Genomic DNA, 26,052 nt, shown 5'->3' on the forward strand with positions numbered 1-26,052 from the left:
ATGAGGCGGTTGTTGTTTCCGACTTATATCAAGATATTCTAGCAAAAAAACAAAAAAAAAAAAAAAAAAAAAACAAACCACTAGCATTCTATTTTGATTGACCGATCTCACGTAACGACCTTTTCGGCAAGATGCCATTGTTGAAGGGATACAATTTAACTTGGTGCTTCGTGATGATAATCCAAGGAGGATTTAGGGGAGGAGGCGCCACATAGGTATCAGAAAGAGAGACCAGAAGGGAGGAAAGCTTCAGTGAGGCTTGACCCGTTTGTGAGAGTTCCGTCGAGCAAAGCTATGCATGGTTACTTCCAACCACCACACACGTGGTGCTGTAATGCTCTTTCCAGCGAAGAAACCCATAAAACTAGGATCTCTGTCGGCGATATAATGAGACCAAAGATTATATATGAAACAAAAGTCGGTGGTGTCCGGGTTGGATGAGAACCGAACACACGTTTGAGGTGTCGGCATATGTGTGTTGTGGGTATGCATAGATGTCGATCTTTTATCATTCCCGGCGCTGATTTTTCCCACAATAAATTTAGGATTACAAAGAAGGATGTCGTTGTATACTTTTCTTACGTTGGGTACGTTGAAGGCCAAGGAAAAAGGGCATGGAACTATGTATATATGTGATGATGGCAGTGAGGTATGAACTTTCTTATATTGTTTTTATCAAATAGAGTTGTAGATATGTATAAATATGTTACTGAATGGTGCGTTAAAAAGTATTCTGTATAATAAGGGTTTGGGTGCTTGAAATGGTAGACACAAGTTGTTAACGAGATATGAAAATAATGTGGTGGAGAAGCTATAATTAAAATATCATGCAAGAGTTTTTTCTATTAGCATGAGATCTCATGCAAGTCACTAGATTTATGAATTTATCAACGCATTACAATTAACTATCTAGCTATGATAATTAAACATGCAGAATATATATATATATATATATATATATATATATATATATATATATATATATATATATATATATATATATATATATATATATATATATATATATATATATATATATATATATATATAGCAATGATCATTTGAGAACTCAAAGTTTCCCGAGAACCGATTGTGAGCCGTTAGATTAAAATAATAGAAGGCTAGGATGCTCGATGACGTTTTTGTAAATAATTTGAAAAAAAGACACGGGGGATTCATAATTATTATGAATAAGGGGCATTTTAGTAAAGAAATAATTCAGACCCCTTTCTCTCCCTCTCTCTCTCTCTCTCTCTCTCTCTCTCTCTCTTCATCCCGCCTCAATGACATTCCTCACCGATGGTGATATTATCTTCGACAAAATCAGTGGAGTTCTCGATGAAGCTCGTCTCCGGTACAAAGCATCTGTCACAGCTCTTCGGCTATGATCGCTCCTGGAAAAATAAATATCAAATTTGGAGCTGTCAATTGTTCTCGTAGTGCTCAGGAATAACCAAACCCTAACACAAGCACGTCACCAAATCTTCTCTCCTGCCGGTTATCCATCGTGATTTTGTTTGGTAGAGACTTTCAATTATCGAATTCGAAGGATGATGGTTAGATCTCGCACTTTTGTTATTCACTCTATTTACTGATTTTCTCTCTCCCTCATGTTCATCTTCATCCCAGATTTAGAGATGAAATCTCCGAATCTCACATCTACATCATGATTCTTACTATGTTTTTGTTCTATGATTTCAATTTTTGATTCTCGATGGATTTGAATTTGTGGTAAAGGGCTCGTTAGGTCATACATATAAGGATCCTACATCTTATATCATTAGAAATGGAAAATTATCCGATTAAATGCGTTTGAAGTGATCCAAAATTGGATCTCAAGTTCATAAGCTAAAATTCGATGGATCTACGTGGTTGACTTTCTTTGACTGCAATACAGTGAACATTATGTCTTCTTTCCTTTTTCTGACTATGAAAATTCCAACAGTTTAATCTCCTGATTTACTCAGATTCCAAATAGATCTTTACAATGCACAATGCAGCTAATAAATCAAACTCTTTCTTTCTTTTTTCAGTGACACCACACCTGGAGTTGTAGATGATGCATTCAACACGTTCTTTAGTGAAATTGGAGTAGGAAAGCATGTTCCAAGAGCAATATTTGTTGATCTTGAGCCAACTGTCATTGATGAAGTTAGAACAGGAACTTATCGCCAACTCTTTCACCCTGAAAAACTTATTTTTGGAAAAGAAAATGCTGTTAATAACTTTTGTAAATTTGTATGCTCCTGCTGTTGTTCCACCAGAACTGCTCGTTGAAGGTACAATCTGTAGTTTGCTAATATGTCTAGTTAATATAACTGTATACCAACTAAACACAGTAGTTTATTTGTCAGTGTGCGCTGTCTGCATGTTGCTAATAGAAAGTATTAGCTGTCGTATACAAAAGTTTATATAATTTATTGGGAAAACCTTTTCAGAAATGTAATGTATTCATCAAAATTTTGGCACATGTGTATGTGTCCAACAAGGATTAGCATTAGCAGCTACCTTATATTTCTTGTTGCATTCTTCTGAAGTATTATCATCTGATTTGCTAAATGTTGACATATAGGACATGAAAAATTCACTTGTTTTAGAAAACAAGTTTGCAGTTGGGGCCTTTTCATCTTCTGTGAGGGATTGACTCAGCTTCCTAAAGATTGCCTTATCTTGAGATGCTTGTCCATAATGCCTTAGAATTTCATGAAATTCATAATCTTGTCTATTCATCAAATCAAATATATACTTTAGCCAAGAGGATGCTCTAACTCATGTACTTTAGGCAAGAGCCAATATAACTTATAAGTTCTTCTCTTACTATTATAGAACATTTAGCTTGTTAGGACAACTGTTATTTGTTTTTTAATACAACTATACGATGCATAATTTCTGGAGCCACTTTTATTGGGATTTATATTTATTTTTTTACTCATGTACTTTGTGTCTATCTCTCTTTATATATATCATTTATCTTAATGTGTGTGTTTAACTGTGTCTGTGTTTCTTGATCCTAAATGCAGGACTTACACAATATGTTGAAGGAGTGATTCTTTCAAACAAAATCCTCCCCTCTTGTTGTTGATGATCGGCTGAGCTTCAACATCTAAATGTTGAAGAATCAAGACTTGATAAGTGTATAAGGTAAACACAACACCTCAACTCTATGGAATTTGATCATAATCAAGACCTGATAAAGTAATTCCATTCCTTTACATGATTCCATCATACCAATTACATGTGATTCACATGTAAATCACATATGAATTACATGTGATTCACAAGTGAATCACATATGAATTACATATGATTCACATGTAAATCACAAGTGAATCACATATGAATTACATGTGATTCACATATGAATTACATGTGATTCACATGTAAATTACATGTAATTCACATGTAAATCACATATGAATTACATGTTATTCACATGTAAATAACATGTAATTCACATATGAATTACATGTAAATCATATGTAATTCACATATGATTCACATGTAAATCACAAGTGAATCACATATCAATTACATGTGATTCACATGTAAATAACACATGTGATTCAAAAGTGAATCACATATGAATTACATGTGATTCACAAGTGAATCATATATGAATTACATGTGATTCACAAGTGAATCATATATGACTTATATGTGATTCACATGTAAATCACAAGTAATTCACACATTAATCACATGTAATTCACATGTAAATCACAAGTGAATCACATATGAATTACATACGATTCACAAGTGAATCACATAAGAATTACTTGTGTATATGAATTACATGTGATTCACAAGTGAATCACATATGAATTATATGTGATTCATATGTAATTCACATATTAATCACATGTAATTCAGATGTAAATTACATGTGCATTTTTGTGAGTGTTCTTGCATTAATCAAATTTTTTAATTTTCTTGTAGATTTTGAAGAATTTGTGGAAAATATTGAAGAGGTGAAAAGTGATAAATTGAAGAAAATATGAAAATCTTGATATGAAGAAATGATAACAATGTGAATCTTCGTAGCATTTTTTATTTTTTATTTTGTATCGAATAAAATACTTGTACTATTATGTTTATAGATTGATTAATAAAAATGAGATTTTTTATGATTTACTTACGAATATTATAGTATAAGAAATATGCATATATTCACTTGAAAAAAAAATATGCATATATACACCTAAAATGTTGATTTTTTTTTTCTGTTAAAAAAATACAGTTTTTTTAAATATTTTAGTTTTTTTTTATAAATTTACTGATTTTTTAAAATTTATATTTTTTAAAGATATGCACATTTTTTTAAAAAAAAATTGCAGTTTTTTTAAAAAAATTGAAGTTTTTTTTTTTGAAAAAGTTGCACTTTTTTTGAAAAAAATTGCAATATTTTAGAAAAAAAAAATTCAGTTTTTTTTGAAAAAATTAAAGATTTTTTTTAAAAAAAAAACTACAGTTTTTTTAAAAAAATTGCAGTTTTTTTAAATGCAGTATTTTTTTTAAAAAAAATTTGCAGATTTTTTGAAAAAATTGCAGTTTTTTTTGAAAAAAAATTTTAAATTTTTTAAAAATTTATGCTTTCCCAAAAAGTTTAAAAATGTGCAATTTAAAAAAAACGAAATTTATATTTTTTTTATATAAAAAAAATCCGAAAATTTGTTTTATAATGTTAATTTGAGAGTGTTTTTATTAATATTTGCAATAATGAAAAAAATTAAGTTGGATTGGTATGATGACGATCATGCCCTTAATGAATTAGTTTTGATCCAACGCTCCACTTTTAGTTCTCGGGTTCTCGAGAAACTATGAGTTCTCAACCGATCTCATCCCATATATATATATATATATATATATATATATATATATATATATATATATATATATATATATATATATATATATATATATATATATATATATATATATATATATATATATATATATATATATATATATATGGTGAGGTTCAATAGAGAACCATAATTAACAAGGAACCAAGTAACCGATCGTGAGCGTCAGAAATCATAATGATCAACAGCCAAGGAAATAGATGTACACTTTTATATTGGACGCACACACACCAGATTATACCAAAAAACTCACATCTTTTTTCGTTTAAAATTTTTTTTAGGCCACATTTTTTATCAACCGAATATACCGTTGTTCTCGATTTTTCATCATCTTTCCATAGAGATCCATGTTGATATATAAAAAACAAATTTTTTTTTTCGTAAAAAACCCACTTCATTTTGTTAGTTTTTTCAATATTTAAGTTTATTTTTATAAAAAAAACTAATTATACCAAGAATATTAATTTTTTGTACTCTATTAATAAACATCAACACCGACTTAAAAAAAAACCCTCGAACAGTGTAGATTCACACTGTGAATCTAAACTGTAAATATTTCAATTTTCAACATTCACAATGTGAAAAAGCTCGATCAGTTCAGATTCACATTGTGAATCTGACTTACTATTATGCACACTATGAATTTGAGAAGGTTCAAAAAAAAAAACCTCGATCAGTGTAGATTCACACTATGAATCTGAACTGTAAATATTTTAATTTTTAACATTCACAATGTGAAAAAGCTCGATCAGTTCAGATTCACACTGTAAATCTGACTTATTATTATGCACACTGTGAATCTGAGAAGGTTCACAATGTGAATCTGAACAGGTTCACAATATGAATATGAACAGGTTCACAATGTGAATCTGAACTGAAATATTGTTTTTTATATGAATATGAATCTATGTTTAAAAAGTACAAAAAAAACATGAATTTTGATATATTTATTAATTTTTTTCTATAAAAAAATAGACCTTAACTTTTCAACAAAGAAAATGAAGTGAGTTTTTTTTCGAAATAAAAAAAGTTCGTTTTTTATATATCATCATAGATCTTTTTGGAAAGAGGACGAAAAATCGTGAACAACGGTATACTCAGTTTTTTTTCGATAAAAAACATGGCCTAAAAAAAATTTTAAACGAAAAAAAGGAAGTGAGTTTTGTTATAATCCGGTGCATGTGCGTCCATTGTAAAAATCTTCAACCATTCTTTTTGCCGTTGATCGATTTAAATTTCGACGCTTTGAATTGGTTCCTTGGTTCAATGATTAATAATGGTTCTCTATTGAACTTTTCCCTATATATATATATATATATATATATATATATATATATATATATATATATATATATATATATATATATATATATATATATATATATATATATATATATATATATATATATATATATATATATATTAGTTTATAACCCGTGAAAACCACGATTATAAAATTAATTAAATTATAAAAATTTATAATTATTAATCAATTGTTTTAAATAAATTATTAATTAAGAGATATTTCAAAAATTTAAAGTTATTATAACTTCAAATTTAACATATAATTATAAAATGTAAATTTGAATTTTGAAATGAGTTGCCTAATATATCTAAATGACACATGACATAATATTAATGAGAAGTTGTATTAGAATGACACTTGGCAAAAGAAGATTAAAACTATTTATTTATTATAATAAGGATATATATATATATATATATATATATATATATATATATATATATATATATATATATATATATTATGTTATTAACATACTAAAGGGGGGATATGGAATATTTATATAGCTAATTAAAATCTATATGTACATGTGGTATATATCCACATTCATACACATGAGAACTCGATATTGCATATATGAGTTTTATCTGCCATGTCTAGCTATACTTATATTATATTAGTAATTAAGTGAAACACCATTAAATGGCATATTTATTTATTTTTATAAATGAATTTAGGGAGATTTGATACATGAGGATCTCTAAGACCAAAACATTTATGGACGCGATGTTATTATAATAATTAGCATCGACTATTCAGTCGACACCAATGTGAGTTAATTATGTGGTTTCAAAAGTAAATTGTTAGGAGAATCCCATATCTTAGATGGAATGAGATGAACTTAGTTACATACGATGTATGTGCCCCATTTAGTGTTGAGTAATGTGCAATGGATATTGTATTGCTTTATGTGTAAAAGAAGCTAGGATGACTGCATGCTAGTTTCTTATTTGTTTAATGTGAGATGTGTGATATGGTCATGTTAGATTGAGTGTTATACATGGATATTATATGATTTGAACATGTCAATATTTGTTTGAAAATATTTGCCTAAGTTGATTTAGGACAAGCATTCTAGTGATGTAAAACCATTATTGAAGTGTTGTGGATGAAAGCGGTGTGCATTGTAAAATGTAATAGTTAAATAAAAAAAATTACATGTGTACATGAAAATGAACTCTTAAAGAAGTAATATGTTAATAAAAGAAAAATCATAATATTATCATGATTACTTGAAGAGGGTAAAAGTGTAACTCCTTAATTGATTTATTATTATTAAATTAAAAAGGGGAATACACTAGCGGGGTGAAAGGTAGTAACCTAGACATAGGTATATACCCTATCCGGATTAATGCGGGGACCGGATGGGTTGAATGACACCTACAGGAAAAGAGCTTAAGTCAAAGCGGCGACAGATGATTTTTCTAGGAGATCATTCGAGACATGGTCGAGTGGTGGGTGGACTGGAGTGATGTTGGTCTAGCGGTGGGGCCAGTGCAAACATCGCGTGGGACTGGGAGGTGTAACGCGGTGGAATTGGAACCGTTTGTACCAATCCTTAACGACGCATGTACATGTATGTATAATCTCTGAGTAGCGAATGACACGCATCGGGAGCAATGATTACAGGTGAGAGTCGCCCCTCATCTAGTGCATTGGGTCGTGCTGGTCACGTTAGTAGCGAATAGGGTACTTGCCTTGGGGGTTTGTGGTGAATAAATAGACCCTAACTAGGAATTATTACTTTAATAATTATAGTGATGGTAAGTGGTGAGTAATTATTAAAATAAGCGGGAGAAAAATATTATTTAATAATATTATAGCGGTGAAAAGATAGAAAATTAGTTACAGCATGGTTGAGGAGAGTAACTAACAAAAAGAAGCTCTACGAGAAGAATAGAATTAATTGATGTAAACAATGTTGGATATGCGGTGTGATGTTGTTATGTCCTTCTTGTACGTCTTGATTGTGTGGGAATGTATTGTGTGATCAATTTATGATATGTGTGCTCCTTAAACATTGTACTGTAATTGACTCACTTAGCTTATGCTAACTCTTGTTCTTTGCCTGTTGATTGTTGTGCATTGGAGCAGGTAGCTTGACATGATGCCTTGGTGAGGATGGAAACTTTTTGGGTAGTCTTATTTAGTATCCTTAGTGTTGATACCATTTTGGACATGCTGTTGAGTTTTCATCGCATTTGGTTTTGAGAATTTACTTTGGAGTAAGTTTTTGAGAACTTTTATTTTGATGGATTTTTTTGATAAATAAGTAACATTGGTGATGTTTTCATAATATTTAAAATAAGTCTTCCGCTCATGTACTCTGTTTAAAATGTTTTCAAAATAAAAAGAAAAATTTTAGGTGAAAAATAACGGTGTTAGAGTTTAGGGGCTCGAAATGCCGTTTTTCAGTTTTTGGGGTGGCACACGAACTTTTCGAGTGGAATGATGCAGTTTTCGAATTGGAACAAATTCGCACATTGTATGTAAATGCTAAAACTATACATCACTTTGTGGTTACGTGCAATGTTTTTTCGGCCATACGAGACTGTTTATGGGCTCAAAACTTCGTTTTTCGGTTTTGGGGTGGCGTATGAACTTTCCGAGTGGAATAATGTAGTCTCCGAATTGGACGAAATTCGCATAGTGTATGTAAATGCTCAAACTATACATCAATAAATGATCACATACGATGCTTTTTCGGCAATTCAGGACTGTTTATGGTCTCAAATTGTCGTTTTTCAGTTTTGGGGCGGCACACGAACTTTTCGAGTGGAATGATGCAGTCTCCGAATTGGATGAAATCCGCAGTGTATGTAAATGCTAAACCTATACATCAATTTGTGATCACAGAAGATGTTTTTTCGGCCATTTAGGAGGGTTTAGGGGCTCAGAATATGTCATTTTTTGGTTTTGGGGTGGCGTGCAAACATTCTTTTAGTGGAAGGATGCAGTCTCCGAAATGGATGAAATTCACATGGTGTATGTAAATGCTAAAACTATACATCACTTTGTGATCACCTACGATGTTTTTTCCGACCATTGGGAACTGTTTAGGGGCTCAAAATGTCGTTTTTTGGTTTTGGGGCTTAAAATGTTGTTTTCAATTTTGGGCTGGCGCACTCACTTTTCGTGTGGAATGGTGCAATCTCCGAATTAGACGAAATCCACACATTATATGTAAATGCTAAAACTATCCATCACCTCGTGGTCCCCGACGATGTTTTTTTGGCCATTCGGGAATGTTTTTGGGCTCAAAATGTTGTTTTTCGGTTTTAGGGTGGCGTACGAACTTTTCAAGTGGAATGATGCAGTCCATGAATTTGACGAAATTCGCATAGTGTATTTAAATGCTAAAACTATACATCACTTTGGGATCACCTACGATGTTTCTTTCCGCAAATTGGGACTGTTTAGGGGATCAAAATATCGTTTTCGGCTTTGGGTGACGCGCGAACTTTTCGAGTGGAATGATGCAGTCTTCGAATTAGACGAAATCCGCACATTGTATGTAAATTCTAAAACTATCCATCACTTTGTGATCACTCACAATGTTTTTTCAGCCATTCGGGACTTTAAGGGGTTCAAAATGTCGTTTTTCGGTTTTGGGGTGGCGTGCGAACTTTTCAAGTGGAATGATGCAGTCTCCGAAATGAACCAAATTCACACAGTGTATGTAAATGCTAAAACTATACTTCAATTAGTGATCACCTACGATGTTTTTTAGGCCATTTGGGACTATTTAGGGGCTTAAAATGTTGTTTTTCGGTTTGGGCTGGCGCGCAAACTTTTCTAGTGGATTGATGTAGTCTCCGAATTAGACGAAATCCACACATTGTATGTAAATGCTAAAACTACCCCCAACACCTCGTGATCACCGACGATGTTTTTTCGGCCATTTCGGCTGGCGCACACACTTTGGGGTGGCGTGTGAACTTTTTGAGTGGAATGATGCATCTTTCGAATTGGACGAAATTCGCAGGTTGTATGTAAATGCTAAAACAATACATCACTTCATGATCACCAACGATGTTTATTCGTCCATTCGGGACTATTTAGGGGTTCAAAATGTTGTTTTGGCGTTGGGGTGGTGTGCAAACTTTTCGCGTGGAATGATGCAATCTCCGAATTGGATGAAATTTGCACATTATATGTAAATGCTAAAACTATACATCAGTTTGTGATTACCTATGATGTTTTTTCTGACTATTGGGGACTGTTTAGGGGCTCAAAATGGCGTTTTTCGGTTTTGGGGTGGCGCGTGAACTTTTCGAGTGGAATGATGCAGTCTCCGAATTGAACGAAATTCGCACAATGTATATAAATGCTAAAAATATACATCAATTTGTGATCACCTATGATTTTTTTCGGCCATTTGGGACTGTTTAGGGGCTCAAAATGTTGTTTTTCAGTTTTAGATTGGCACACACACTTTTCGGGTGGAATGATGTAGTCTCCGAATTAGACGAAATCCACACATTGTATGTAAATGCAAAATCACATCACCTTGTGATCACCGGTGATGTTTTTTCGGCCATCCGGGACTGTTTTGGGGCTCAAAATATCGTTTGTCGTTGCAGCGGTGGCGCACGAACTTTTCGAGTGGAATGATGCTGCCTCCGAATTAGACGAAATTCGCACGTTGCGTGTAATTCCTAAAACTATACATCATTTTATGATCACTAGCGATGTTTTTTTTGGCCATTTGGGACTGTTTAGGGGCTCAAAATGTCGTTTTTCAGTTTCGGGGTAGCACACGAACTTTTCAAGTGGAATGATGCAGTCTAGAAATTAGACGAAATTCGCACAGTATGTAAATGCTAAAACTATACATCAATTTGTGATCACATAAGATCTTTTTTCGGCCATTTAGGAGTGTTTAATGGCTCAAAACGTTGTTTTTCATTTTTGGGTTGGCGTGCGAACTTATCGAGTGGAATGATGCGGTCTCCGAATTGGACGAATTTCGCACATTGTATGTAAACGCTAAAATGATACATCATGTTATGATCACTAGCGAAGTTTTTTTCGGTCATTCGGGACTGTTTAGTGCTTGAAATGTCGTTTTTCAGTTTCAGGGTAGCACACGAACTTTTCGAGTGGAATGATGCAGTCTCCGAATTGGTCGAAATTCGCATAGTGTATGTAAATGCTAAAATTATACATCAATTTTTGATCACCTTCGATGTTTTTTGTAACATCCGGACTTTCAGGTATATTATTGTGTGATTAGTCTTGAGATTTATGGAGTGACTCGGCGAGTTGTGAGTCCAACTCGTCGAGTAGAGTCGAGTGTCCACGTGGGATTAATGAACGGACTCGACGAGTCAGAGAGCCAACTCGTCGAGTAGGTGCTGGGCATTGAAACCCTAATTTCCTGGGGTTGGGGCCTATATAAGGGAACTTATAGCCCCATTTGCACCTCACCAGTCACCCTACTTCCTTGAGAGAAACCCTAATCGTCTATTTGAGCTAGAGAATGAAAAAGAGGCTAATCTTGTGGATTTTAGTGCATTGTTGAAGGAGAAGTGGAGAGCATCAAAGCTTGGTTCAAGAGGAGGCTTTGGATCTAGAGGTTTTTCAGAGTTTTGCTTCAGTTGGAGGTAAAAAGATGCTAACTTGGTAATTTCCTTATGAAGATTTTGGTTTAGGGAGTTTCTAGGGTTTCTCCCATTCTTTTTGGTGTCATTGTGATCTTTGAGCATGATTGAGGTTTGAAACCTCAGATCTGAGTTGTAGGAGGCTTTGTGAGTCCAAAGACCCGAACTTTATTGAGTTAGAGACAAGACCTTGAGCATATAACCTTTGTTAGAACTTGTATTGGCTTTATGGAGCAAGTATCCCATGCATGAACGTAAAGATCGAAGCTTTACGTGACAGTCGAGCCTTAGGAGGCTAGATCTAGAGTTTAGGGTAGTAGATCCGCCTTAAAAAGTCTGAATGAGAAAACAGAATGAAGGGACTCGCCGACTCGGTTAGGGTTTGTCCCGATGAGTTTGATCATGCGATAACTCGGCGAGTGGGGGGTCAACTCGACGAGCTGAGCTGGACTTCCTTGAGACATCTGAGGAAAAGAAGAGACTGGACGAGTTGCATGAGTGCACTCGACGAGTCGGGTCAAACAAGGATTGTTGACTCGAGTTTGATTTCTAGTTGTTCAAACCTGAGTAATGGAGACCATTGAAGGGTAAAATGGTCTTTTACCCACTTTTGGAGTTAGAGAGAGAAAGAGTTGATGGGTTTTGAGCATTCTAACACTTCCTAAGTGTATATGCAACCCTAATAACCTTGGATCTATGTTTGTCTAATAATCATGCAAAGTTGAATTCCAAGGTTATATTCCTATCTAGCATACATGGGGAACATTTTTAACTTGAATGAAAGATAGAATAACTTACCTTGTTGTTGATTATGATCCTTGAAACCTTGTGAGCCTAGCACCCCAAGTGTGATGCCTCAAATGCTTCACACAACACCAAATGCAAATGAGTAAACTTTGAGAGAATCTTACACTTGCAAAATCGGCTCTAGCCCTCTTGTTTCTTAGTGTCGCCAATTTTGGTGGAGAATGGGTTTCTTATATAGTGTTGACACATCTAGGGTTACACCATGTAAACCCTAATGTGTCATGACTCTTCATTTCCATGACCCATGGGTTTGTAACTCCCATGGAGCCTCCATGGAGCATCCTATGGGTGGAACCCAACTTGATAATCCATGGAGCCTCTTAGTCCACTATATAAGATATGGAAGATTTACATAATCTACCCATATATTTAATTAGTTATCTTTTGATTACTTAATTAATTCTAAATTAATTCTTGATCAAACTAATTAAATAATATTATTAATATATTAGAACTTATAATATATTAATAAACCATAAGTGTTATTTCTCTCATTTTAGTTTATCCAATTGCATGGTGCCATGCAACCCAAATGGACCATGCCGGGTCGGGTCAAGTACATACTAGAAATAGTTATGGACTTATACACCTTATCCAACAGTCTCCCACTTGGATAAGTTTAATAACTATAACTGCAATACTTCAGGAATCGATCGGCAATCGTAGCTCTTTCAAGGTCTCTCGGAACTGAGAAGATGATGATACGCCATTTAAGATAAGTGATCATATAATCCTCTGTTCTAGATATCAGCCGGACAAATACATGGAACAATGTCTTACTTTGTGTCCAGCAGTTTGTTTCCCGATTTTCGATTTGTTTGACATAGAACTCAATTGAACACATCAACTTAGTTCTGACCGGGCCCGGTACATAGGTCAAAACAAAATCATCGAGGGGCCCAGATATCAGCTTCTAATCCAAGAAGGGACAGATAAACTTCGACTCATATGTTTGTTCTACTACTCATTGAATTATACACAAGAGCACGTTTTATAACATCGAGTTACCAATGCGTTTTCGTACAATCAATGCATAACCAACTCATAAGTAACAAATCATATATCTAGGTTTGAAGACTTATATGATATTACTGTCTCACGATCACTCGAGATAAATTCCATGAAGTGATTCCAGTGAGCGTGGGTTGAGTCCAATGCTCAGAACTTATGAGCACTCATGAGTGTTGTAGCCATGTCCAAAACTTAGACCTCTGCAACCAATCATGACAGTCTTGATTCATACCTACTTCCGACATATGACCGACTGTGGAGGTTCGAATAATATGATATACCAAACATAATTATTCTGGAAGTCAAAACATGCAAAAGAAATATAGTAAACGATCGACTAGAGATAGCAACACTTTGCTCATAAATAAAACACCTTTTATTCATCATCTAATGTCAATTACACTTTACAAATTTCAAGGTTATCTAACTACTAAATCTAATATCATCCTTCAGCCCTATGCTCCTGTTGGGTTATGAGCATTCTAACACTCCTAAGTGTACATGCAACCCTAAATACCGTGGATCTATGTTTTCTCTATTATACATACAATTATGAACATCCAAGGTATTATCCTAATCTAGCATACAAAATAATAAATATAACAAGATAGAATACATACCTCTTTGATGTAGAATGTCTTCATGAAGCTTGAGTGCCTAGTGCCCCAAGTGTGACACCTCAAATGGTTCACACAACACCAAATACACTTGGAATAACTTGAGAGAAACTTGAACACTCCTTGAAATCGTCTAGCCCTCACACTCACACATTAGTGCACGATTTCTTGAGCCATGGGATTCTTTTATATGGTGGCTATTAGGGTTACACCATGTAACTCATAACTTTACCCATTCCTTATGCTCCATGGATTTTAACCTCCATGGAGTATCCATGGGTCACCCCATGGACTTAGTCCAACATAAGGAATCTTGGATCACAAGCCCACATATATAAGAATGAATGATTTACACAATCAACCCATATATTTAATTAGTCTCCTTTTGATCACTTAATTAATTCCAAATTAATTCTTGATCAATACTAATTAAATAACCTTATTAATATATTAGAACTTATAATATATTAACCAACCTTAAGTGTTATTTCTCTCATTATAGTCTATCCAAACGCATGATGCCATGCAACCCAAATGGACCATGCCGGGTCGGGTCAAGTCTTACCAATTATAGTTATGGACTTAGACATTAATCCAACAGTCTCCCACTTGGATAAGTCTAAAACTATTATTGCGTATGACTTCAGGAACCGATCAGCAATCGTAGCACTCAAAAGCTTCTGTCGAACTCTGACCTTGTCGATGAACTCTGACCTTTGTTAATGACTTGTCCATTAGATAAAGGATCATATATTCCTCCATTCTAGATATCATATGGACTGAGACATGGATTATCAATCATTCTCTCTGTCCATTTGTTGTTTCCCGATTTCCGATTCATGATGACTGACTGATTGAACAAATCAAATCAGTCCTGGCTTGGCCAAGCACTCACATGTATCATCTTTAAATCATCGAGGGGCCCACAGATATCGCTTTTATCCCGAAGGTAAAAGGAATGGATAAACTTCGACTCATATGGCTTGTTCTACTACTTGTTGAATCATACACAAAGGCACGTTTTATAACATCGAGTTACCAATGCGTTTTCGTGCAATCAATGTATAACCAACTCATAGTAACAACTCATATCTCTAGGTTTGAAGAATATAAGATATTATCGTCTCATGATCACTCGTGATAAAATCCATGAAGTGATTCAAATAAGCGCGGGTTGAATCCAATACTCAGAACTTATGAGCACTCATGAGTGTTGTAGCACCACTTTGTCCACCAACTTGGACCTCTACAAACCAACCCATGACAGTCTTGATTCATATCTACTTCCAACATATGACCGACTGTGGATGGTTTGAATAACTTAATCATTCAGGAAGAGCGACTTAGTTATTCTGGAAGTCAAAACATGCAAAGTGAAACACAAGAATAAATGAATCAAATATGGTATCAAACCCTATGAATATAAATAAACACTTTTATTTATCACCATACTGATTACTCATTATTCATTGTTTCGGTTTTATCAACTTTATACTTGAATTTAAAACAATAGTTGTCCCATGCTCCAAGCATGTACACTATGTTTTCTAAACACTAGTCATGCCATACACCAAGTATGCATACTATGTTTGTCTATGATCTTTACTTTGTAAAATAGATCAATTGAACATCACTCCAATGATCCTCTTTTCACAGTCCCAAATCCTTACTGCAAATGCAAGAATTCCAAATTCATGCCATTTACTGAAATCTGTTAGATTCTAAACTTATATGCATTGATCCTCTTAATGATTATGCACGAAGTCAAAAAGACTTGACAACAATCATTATAGAGCATGCCAAAGGAGATCAGCTCCTTGGAAACATCCTTCTTTCATTAAGTTTCCTAATCTTACATAGATTGAATAATTTCTAACTTTGAAACATTTCCATATTCCATTTTGACTATCACTTCTGAACAAGAGTTGCCTCCTTACAGATTATGTCAATATGGTCCTTCCAGAATTAACATTATACTTCCAACTGTCCTTGAGCAACCAATCTTTGGTAAACCTTAGATTGTCCTCGACAATTGCTTAATCATTTTAGTCATATCAAATTCTAGACCTTTTCCCTTCATAATGCCCCAGGCATTTGGAAAATTTTAGAAAGGATGAATATAGCACATGTAATCGATCCTATATCCGAAGCATATGAGACACAATTCATGATGTCTCACATAAAGACTAAACCAGTCTTTTGCTATAATATTTCCATTTCAATTTGCCAAGTTCTCAAAATTCAGATTATGAAAAGGGATGCCGTAATCATAATCGAATTTTAGAACGCAAATAATGGACCCATATATAGAATTTCCTTATGTTGAGCCATTCCAACATGAAATTCATATATATATCCTTGATTAAATACGATTAAAATCTCAATCTAAGCTTTTAGAATTGAAATGAAGTATAATTTCCTCTCCCTTAATTATAGCAAAACAACTTTTTCAACCCCTGCAACCTCACGAATTGAAACTTTTGTTTTCTATAATTAACATTGCTAACTTGCAACCTTTGTCATAATTATCATGCTCCCACTAACATGATGATTATTAGCATAACACTTATGCTCCCACTAGCTTTGACATGTACTCAGAAATCAGCTGACTTTCTTACCAAAGTTCAGATTTCTGATACTAGATTGTTTTGATAAAACTTTATCAAAATCATACACCTCTCTTAGATAGCTCACATGTGTGTCTAAACAATTTTAGAACTATGAAAAGGGATGCCGTAATCATAGTCTCAATTGTTTAGGCCTTTGCCACTTCTCACAAGTCCATGTTAGTGTGCCGGTAAACCACACACTCTCCACTAACGACTTTGAGAATGCAAATATCACAATTGCTATCTAGCTAAAATCTACTTAGTGAAAGTGTTTCCTCACCATCATTTTCATGAATCGGAGAGAAACCTTATGACACTTAGATTTAATAGTGTATGTGTTCTTATCCATGTGAATTTGTCAAAACCATAATCACAAGACAAGGTTAGTGACAAATCCAAACTCATATTGATTAAACTTGGGCAATCTTAAATTCTTGCCATTTGGGAGCTCAGGTGCCTGCCATTGCTTCCAAGTAGTTGTGCAACCAATTGAGAACTCTCAGAACTCCTATGCAAATCCAACTTGAATAGGCACAAAAATTTCAACACGATAGGTTATAAACCTCAAGTCGTGTGCTAGTGAAGGACTTTAGGTTTTATTCTTGATTAAGTCTTGAAACTTTCAAGAGCTTTAAGACTCCCACTGTCCTCTTGACATATAAGACTCCCTTGTCAAATATTCAAGAGATAGTGCAGATTCTTTATCAAGACTAACACTTTACACAATTGGCCTAAGTTGGTCTCTGTTTTATCCAAAACATCACAACTTACCAATTTCAAATGTACAAGAGTAGATAACCTTTTACTCTTACATTTGACTAGTGTTAACAAACCCTCTTTAAGATATGTCACTCAAGTTACAATCTTGGAGTATGACTCTAAGAATTGTTTTGGAACGAAGTATGACTCATCTTTTTGATTTAACCATTTCAACAATTCATGACTCCTCTTCTTAGTCATAAGAATGCACTAAGATGACTTTAGAGGACCAATTGTGATATGGTATCTTAATCATTAAGATGATCATAAACATGATACTAAAGTACTCTCCCATCTTTTCAGATTTGAGAAACTTTTATCTTTCTGCCATACTTTGATTCTTCTTATTCATTCTGTCTCACATTGAAACTTCTCCAATGCTACAGACTTATACTTAAACTTATAAGTATAACCATATTTACTGAACTTAAGTAAATCATGACGAATAGTCTTCTTGATCTTTTGTGGTGGACTTGACCAGTGCACAAGAATGTGTACTCGATCCCTTAGTCCTTTCCTTATTCACATAAGGAATTAGTCTTAATTTTCCAAGCTGAAAGTTCTCATTCATCATACTATACAACTTGCATGATTCCAAGTTTCGGTCCAATTGAACCTTGGGTGATGAGAATCTTTCCTTATTTGGTAATATTAGACACTACCACAACCGAAAGAATCAAATCCATTTTTCCAATATTGCTATCAATGGAATCTTATAAGCAACAACTTTTCACAAATGCCATTGTAAGGATACTTAAAATAAATAAAATCAAAACCTTTTTCTTTTATTTTAAAACTTTGCGGAAAAACTTATCCTTACAATCCATATGAAAACCTTGTTGTTATCTATTCCTAAGCAATATAAATATCATAACTCTTAAGTAATAGCCCAAAATTTTGATCACCGAACCATGCGATTGAAATCCATCTTCGCGATCAGAATCAACATGTACTTAATAGAGTTAGACAATGGACTTTACCTGAAGTAGAGCCAAACTTATTGACTTTAACATCCTTAGGTAAATTTGGCAGCTTCGTAACCAATGCCCCTTCCTTTGGCAATAGTTACCTATGGACCCTTGATAATGGGACTATCTTAGACTTCGCCTCTCTCTTTACCATTGGGTCAACCGAGTTGACTATGGCCGATCCCTTTCCATTGGGAAGAGAGAGCTTTACTGGATATCCAATGTCATCATTGTCAATGTCCATAGCGTTTTAGGAAGTTGATCTTTGCAAATAGATAAGATCATTAAGGGTCTTGTCTTAGTCTGTTTCATAGGATTCCCAAAAGAACTCACTATGTGACTTAGAAAGTAGTTGAGCCACCAACTTTCTCAAGACTTTGACACCCAACTCTCCCGGCTTGTCAATATGTGACTACATCTCCAAGATGTGATCACACCTAGACCTTGCCTTGCCAATAGGGCTTGAGTGACCTTAAACTTTTTAGGAACTTGTGGGTTAGGGAGAATAATTGGAGGAGGTGAAAGAAGTATGATATCCATGGGAAATCATCTTCATTTAGGAAAGCTTGTTTCAAGAGATTTGGGAAGATCATAAATGTCTAGACCAGACATCTTTTTGGGAGATATTCAAGATAGTTGATTTAAAGTCCTTAATATGACACCCAATATGAAATATTAAGGCTAGGACCCAACAAACTATTTTATAACTTAGAAGAGGGATGCCGTAATCCAAGCTATAAAATATTTGAAGGTAGGTGAATGACGATTCACCAATTTCCACCATGAAAAACGAAATAATTTATTAGGTTTTAATTGGATTTGAAAGTCCTAGATCTTTGAGATTCATTGAACTGTTCAAAGGCATGTTTCAATCTCGAGTGTGCCCTTCAGGTTTTGTGACTGGGATGCCGAGGATCACAAAACAAGGTGTGAATAACCATGCAAATATACTTGGTACCCTTAATATTGACCCCTTAATCAGTGTGCCGGTTAACCACACACGCTCCACCGATACTATGATAAATATTAAGTTACCCTTTGCCTACCTTGTTAAGTCCAGGTTAGTGTGCCGGTTAACCACACACGCTCCACTAACGACTTAAGCAAAGTGCAAAGTGTAATTTCATGGGTTAGCACCAAATTCACATTTTCCTAAGTAACTAAGATTGGGTATTAATAAGAGTTTAGTTACTTAGTATTTATCATTAATACTTTTAATGAAGGGAGAATTATAGTCCTTGTCCTACCCGTTCGGCTAACGACCCTCCACCAGTCAAGGAAGCGGTGGGTGAGAGTGGACACCCTTTAAACTGCCATTTTATAGGCAGTAACCTTATACCCCCCTTATAGACCGGCTTCGTGAATGAGGCCTACTAGAGGTAAGACTGACTTTACTCTTATACATATATATAAATATTATTAACTTATAATATTATAAAGTATATGGGTTGAATTTTAACTTTTAAAATTCTAAGGGCTAACTTGGAATTAAAGTATTCATAAGTGAAAACTTTTCAAATTCCAAAACTTGAGGGCAAGTTTTGAAACTATTCAAAACTAATTAATTCCATAACTTATGAGTTTAAAGTAGTTTTAATTAAAAAAAAACACTCTTCAAGTTCCATAACTTGAGGACAAGTTATGGAAGACTTTAAACTAATTAATAAAAAAATAACTTTTTTTATTGTAACTTATGGAACTAATTAAGGTTACACTTTTTTTTTTTATTTAATGAAGAGACTCTTGAACCTCCATAACTTGAGGACAAGTTATGGAGTCATAAAACCATTTAATTAGAACTAGACTCTTCATTTTGTAACCTTTGCCAACTTTTATGAGTTTTATGATTCTTAAATGTGACTTTTCATATAACTTGAGGACAAGTTACAAAAACACACTTTGGAATCAACTCTTAGATTAAAATGGATTGAAAACAACTATTTCTATTAATCTAAGAACCTCATAAGAACAAGATAATTCAAATAATCAATCTTCAAGAAATTAGCATGAACATACAAACTAATACAAATCTTGAAATTATGACAATTATCTTAGAAATTGGATTAGCATGAACATTACCACATCAAAAACAAGTTTATAAGTCCAAAAACATCTTAGGGTAATGTTCCTAGTCCAGTTCCAGCCAAAACAATCGAATATATGCATCCAACTCGATTTTTTAGCTACTTTTGCAAGTATAACAAGAAAACAAGCCTAGGCTCTGATACCACTGTTGGGTTATGAGCATTCTAACACTCCTAAGTGTACATGCAACCCTAAATACCTTGGATCTATGTTTTCTCTATTATACATACAATTATGAACATCCAAGGTATTATCCTAATCTAGCATACAAAATAATAAATATAACAAGATAGAATACATACCTCTTTGATGTAGAATGTCTTCATGAAGCTTGAGTGCCTAGTGCCCCAAGTGTGACACCTCAAATGGTTCACACAACACCAAATACACTTGGAATAACTTGAGAGAAACTTGAACACTCCTTGAAATCGTCTAGCCCTCACACTCACACATTAGTGCACGATTTCTTGAGCCATGGGATTCTTTTATATGGTGGCTATTAGGGTTACACCATGTAACTCATAACTTTACCCATTCCTTATGCTCCATGGATTTTAACCTCCATGGAGTATCCATGGGTCACCCCATGGACTTAGTCCAACATAAGGAATCTTGGATCACAAGCCCACATATATAAGAATGAATGATTTACACAATCAACCCATATATTTAATTAGTCTCCTTTTGATCACTTAATTAATTCCAAATTAATTCTTGATCAATACTAATTAAATAACCTTATTAATATATTAGAACTTATAATATATTAACCAACCTTAAGTGTTATTTCTCTCATTATAGTCTATCCAAATGCATGATGCCATGCAACCCAAATGGACCATGCCGGGTTGGGTCAAGTCTTACCAATTATAGTTATGGACTTAGACATTAATCCAACAGCTCCGAGCATGCTGGAGATGCTTAACCCGAGTCAGTCCCTTCGTGAGGGGATCTGCTGGATTCTCATCCGATGATACCCTCTTTGCCACGAGGAGTCCTTCTTCTATTCGATGTCTGATGAAATGGTATTTTTTGTCGATGTGTCTGGATCTCCCGTGATCCCTTGGTTCCTTGGCTAAGGCAACTGCACTTTCACTATCACAGAAAATTTCCATTGGCTCTTTAATAGCTGGTACAACTCCAAGGTTTCCAATGAAGTTCTTCAGCCATGTCGCCTCCTTTGCTGCCTCGCTAGCTGCTATATACTCTGATTCGCAAGTTGAATCAGCCACTGTCTCTTGCTTGGAACTCTTCCAAGAAATTGCTCCTCCATTTAAGGTAAAGACCCAGCCTGACTGAGAGCAGAAATTATCCCTATCAGTCTGAAAGCTAGCATCACTATACCCTACAACTCTCAAGTCTTCACTCCCACCGAGGGTAAGGACCCAGTCCTTAGTCCTCCGTAGGTACTTGAGGATATTCTTTACCGCAGTCCAGTGTGCCTTGCCAGGGTTCCCCTGATACCTGCTAACCATGCTCAAAGAAAAGGCTACATCAGGTCGAGTACACGTCATAGCATACATGATCGATCCTACAGCCGAAGCATAAGGTATTCGACTCATTTCTGCTATCTTAGCCTCAGTACTAGGGCTTTGTGTCTTATTCAATCTGGCGTTACTCTGGATGGGTAACTCTCCTTTCTTGGAGTCCTGCATGCCGAATCTCTTCAGCACCTTATCCAAGTAGGTACTCTGACTAAGTCCAATTAGTCTTTTACTCCGGTCTCTCAAGATCCTTATCCCTAGAATATAGGCAGCTTCTCCTAGGTCCTTCATAGAGAAACACTTCCCAAGCCAGGACTTAACTTCCTGCAGAGTTGGGATGTCATTTCCTATGAGTAGTATGTCATCCACATACAATACCAAAAAGCTAACTATACTCCCACTAGCCTTGACATATACACAAGATTCATCTTCACTCCTAGAAAAGCCAAATTCTTTGACTTTCTCATCAAAGCAAAGATTCCATCTGCGAGGTGCTTGCTTTAACCCATAAATGGATTTCTCAAGCTTACACACTTTATTAGGGTACTCTGTATTGACAAAACCCTCTGGCTGACTCATGTAAACATCCTCAGCCAACTTTCCATTAAGGAAAGCGGTTTTGACATCCATTTGCCATATTTCATAGTCATGAAATGCAACTATGGCTAACAGAACCCTAATAGACTTAATCTTGGCCACTGGAGAAAAGGTCTCATCATAATCAACTCCCGGAGTTTATGAGAAACCCTTTGCAACCAGTCGTGCCTTATAAGTGTGTACATTACCATCCATGTCGGTCTTCTTCTTGAAGATCCATTTGCACCCTATAGTCTTACGACCTGGTACATTCTCAACCAAGTTCCAAACTTGATTGTCATACATGGACTGTATCTCGCTGTCCATTGCCTCTTTTCACTTGGCTGACTCAGGGCCTGCCATGGCTTCCGCGTAACTGTTAGGTTCATCCAGACCTATCAGTGTCTCATCACTGATAAGTGTATCACCTTTCGCAGTAATATGGAATCCATAGTAATCCTCAGGTGCATTCCTAACCCTTGTGGAACGCCTCAGAGGTACAGACTTGTCAATTGGCTCAACAGGAGTTTCCTCCTCAAGTTGAGTGCTAGGGTTTGAAGTTCCTTCACCACTTGACTCTTGAATTTCTTCAAGGTCAACTTGCCTCCCACTGTCTCCTTGGCTTATGAACTCTCTCTCTCTCTCGAAAGAAAGCCCTCCTAGCTACAAAGACCACATTCTCACTAGGTCTGTAGAAGAGGTAACCAAAGGATTTCTGTGGGTAGCCGATGAAAATACACCTCTCACTTCGAGGTTCGAGCTTATCATGAGTCTCGCGTCTCACGAAAGCCTCGCAACCCCAAATCTTAATGTGGTCTAGTTTGGGTACTTTACCAGTCCACATCTCATGAGGAGTTTTGGCAACTTTCTTTGTGGGAACTAGATTAAGGATATGAGCGGCAGTCTCTAAGGCATACCCCCAAAATGAGATTGGTAGCGAAGCTCGACTCATCATGGAACGAACCATATCCAACAAGGTTCGATTACGCCTCTCAGCTACACCATTCAACTGCGGTGTCCTGGGAGGTGTCAATTGTGAGACAATCCCACATTCCCTAAGATAGTCGAGGAACTCTGAACTAAGATACTCACCACCTCGATCGGATCGAAGCATCTTAATGTTCCTGCCCAATTGATTCTCGACTTCCTGTTTAAACTCTTTAAACCTCTCAAAAGTCTCTGACTTATGCTTGATTAAATAGACATATCCATATCTACTGTAATCATCAGTAAAAGTCAAATAATAACGATTAGCATCCCTTGTGGCATGTTTGAAGGGCCCACACACATCCGTGTGTATAAGATCCAACAAACCTTCACTCCTCTCACAAGAACCTGTGAAGGGTGACTTTGTCATTTTTCCAAGTAAGCATGATTCGCAACTATCATCTGACTTTAGGTCAAATGACTCCAATACTCCATCCTTTTGGAGTTGGCCTATGCGTTTCTTGCTTATATGTCCAAGACGACAATGCCATAATGATGCTTTATCCAAGTTATTATCATTAACAGAATCAATACACAATACATTATTTCCTAAGTTATCAACCACAGATACAGTTTCATACACACCATCACAAGGTAATGCTTTAAAATAAAGAACATTATTAAAGAAAGCATTAATTGAACCAACTTCATTATCAAATGAAAAGGTGAAACCTTGTTAATACAATGCATGAAAGGAAATAATATTTCTTGCCATTTCTGGCGAATAACAACATTTATTCAAATCTAAACTAAGCCCACTACTTAGCGATAAAGTATAAACTCCAATCTTAGTGACAGGTAAAGCTTTCCTATTCCCCATGATTAAGTTTATTCTTCCATGCTCCATATTCTCACTTCTTCTTAGTCCCTGCAAATTAGAACATATATGAATACCACAACCGGTATCAAGGACCCAAGAGTTAGAATGGGGTGAGTTATTAGATAAGATAGTGTAAATACCTGCATGGTTGGGTTTAACTTTCCCATCCTTCACATCTTGCTGGTACTTTGGGCAGTTCCGCTTCCAATGTGACTTTTCATGGCAATAGAAGCATTCAGCCTCTTTAGGGTCAGAAGAAGGAGTGACAAAACCTTTCTTGGTTCCACTTGAAGAAGAGCCATCAAGGGTCCTAGCCTTGGTACCCTTCGAAGAGCTCTTCCTCTTCTTCCCTCTACCTTTCCCGATTGCCAAAACCGGGGCGGAGTTTGGAGTAGGAGTGTTAACAACCGACTTACCCTTAAGACCTGTTTCTGCGGTCTTGAGGAGTCCCTGAAGTTTGCTGAGTGTGACCTCTTCCTTATTCATGTGATATGTCATGCGGAATTGATCATAGCACGATGGTAAGGAGTGCAAAATGATATCTATTGCAAGCTCCTCAGGGAAGTTCACATTAAGCTTCAGCAACCGATCCACATACCTTTGCATTTTCTGCATGTGGCTCGTGACGGATTCCCCGTCCTTCATCATGGTTGTTATGATAGAGCATATGATTTCATACCTCTCTTGTCGTGCACTTTGATGGTATCTTTCCATCAGATCTTGGTGCATTTCAAAAGGGTAGAAGTCCTCATAGGACTTTTGGAGTTCCGCTGTCATGGTGGCCAACATGATGCATGCCACTTTTGTAGCATCCCTTTCATGTGCCCGGAAGTCAGCGATCTCCTGGGGAGTTGCAGTGGTCTCATCAATCTCCTTAAGCTCCTTGTCAAGGACATATTCTTTGTCCTCGTAGCGGGTAATCATCCTGATGTTTCTGATCCATTCATTGAAGTTGGATCCATCAAAAGTGACTTTCCCACACAAGTTCATAAGGGTAAAGGAGCCATTAGGATTAGAGCCAGAAGCAGCATTGTTTGAAGACATCTGAAAGAAGAGAACAAGATTAGTTTAGATATTAAGAGAGTCCTTAATAAAACACCCAAATGTAATATTAAGGCTAGAATCCAATCACAATATATTATAACTTAGAAGAGGTATGCAGTAATCCAAGCTATAACATATTTGAAAGGTAGGTGAATGACGATTCACCAATTTCCACCATGAAAAACGAAATATAGATATTAGGTTTTTAATTGGTTCTTAGAAATTCCTAGATTCTTTTGAGATTCAATGAACTTTTCAAAGGCATGTTTCAATCTCGAGTGTGCCCTCCAAGTTTTGTGACTGGGATACCGAGGATCACAAAACGAGGTGTGAAGTAACCATGCAAGTCACTTGGTACACTCAATGTTTATTACTCTATCGATGTTCTGGTTAACCACACGAGCTCCACCGACCTATAATAAACTTTAAGTCACCCTTTACCTACCTTGTTAAGTCCAGGTTAGTGTGCCGGTTAACCACACGAGCTCCACTAACGACTTAAACAAAGTGTAAA

General features: G+C 35.5%; 1 long non-coding RNA gene across 1 annotated transcript; it reads left to right on the plus strand.

Moving 5' to 3' along the window:
- The first annotated feature begins 434 nt into the window (after nt 1–434).
- LOC145129444 (uncharacterized) lies at nt 435–3,091 on the plus strand. The gene is made up of 3 exons (XR_013717491.1): nt 435–649; nt 2,034–2,279; nt 3,021–3,091. It is a non-coding gene; the product is annotated as an uncharacterized LOC145129444 (long non-coding RNA).
- The last annotated feature ends 22,961 nt before the right edge of the window (nt 3,092–26,052 follow it).

This window comes from Lactuca virosa, chromosome 8, assembly GCF_052849685.1.
Source record: "Lactuca virosa cultivar CGN04683 chromosome 8, Lactuca_virosa_CGN04683_v6, whole genome shotgun sequence".
NCBI lineage: Eukaryota > Viridiplantae > Streptophyta > Magnoliopsida > Asterales > Asteraceae > Lactuca > Lactuca virosa.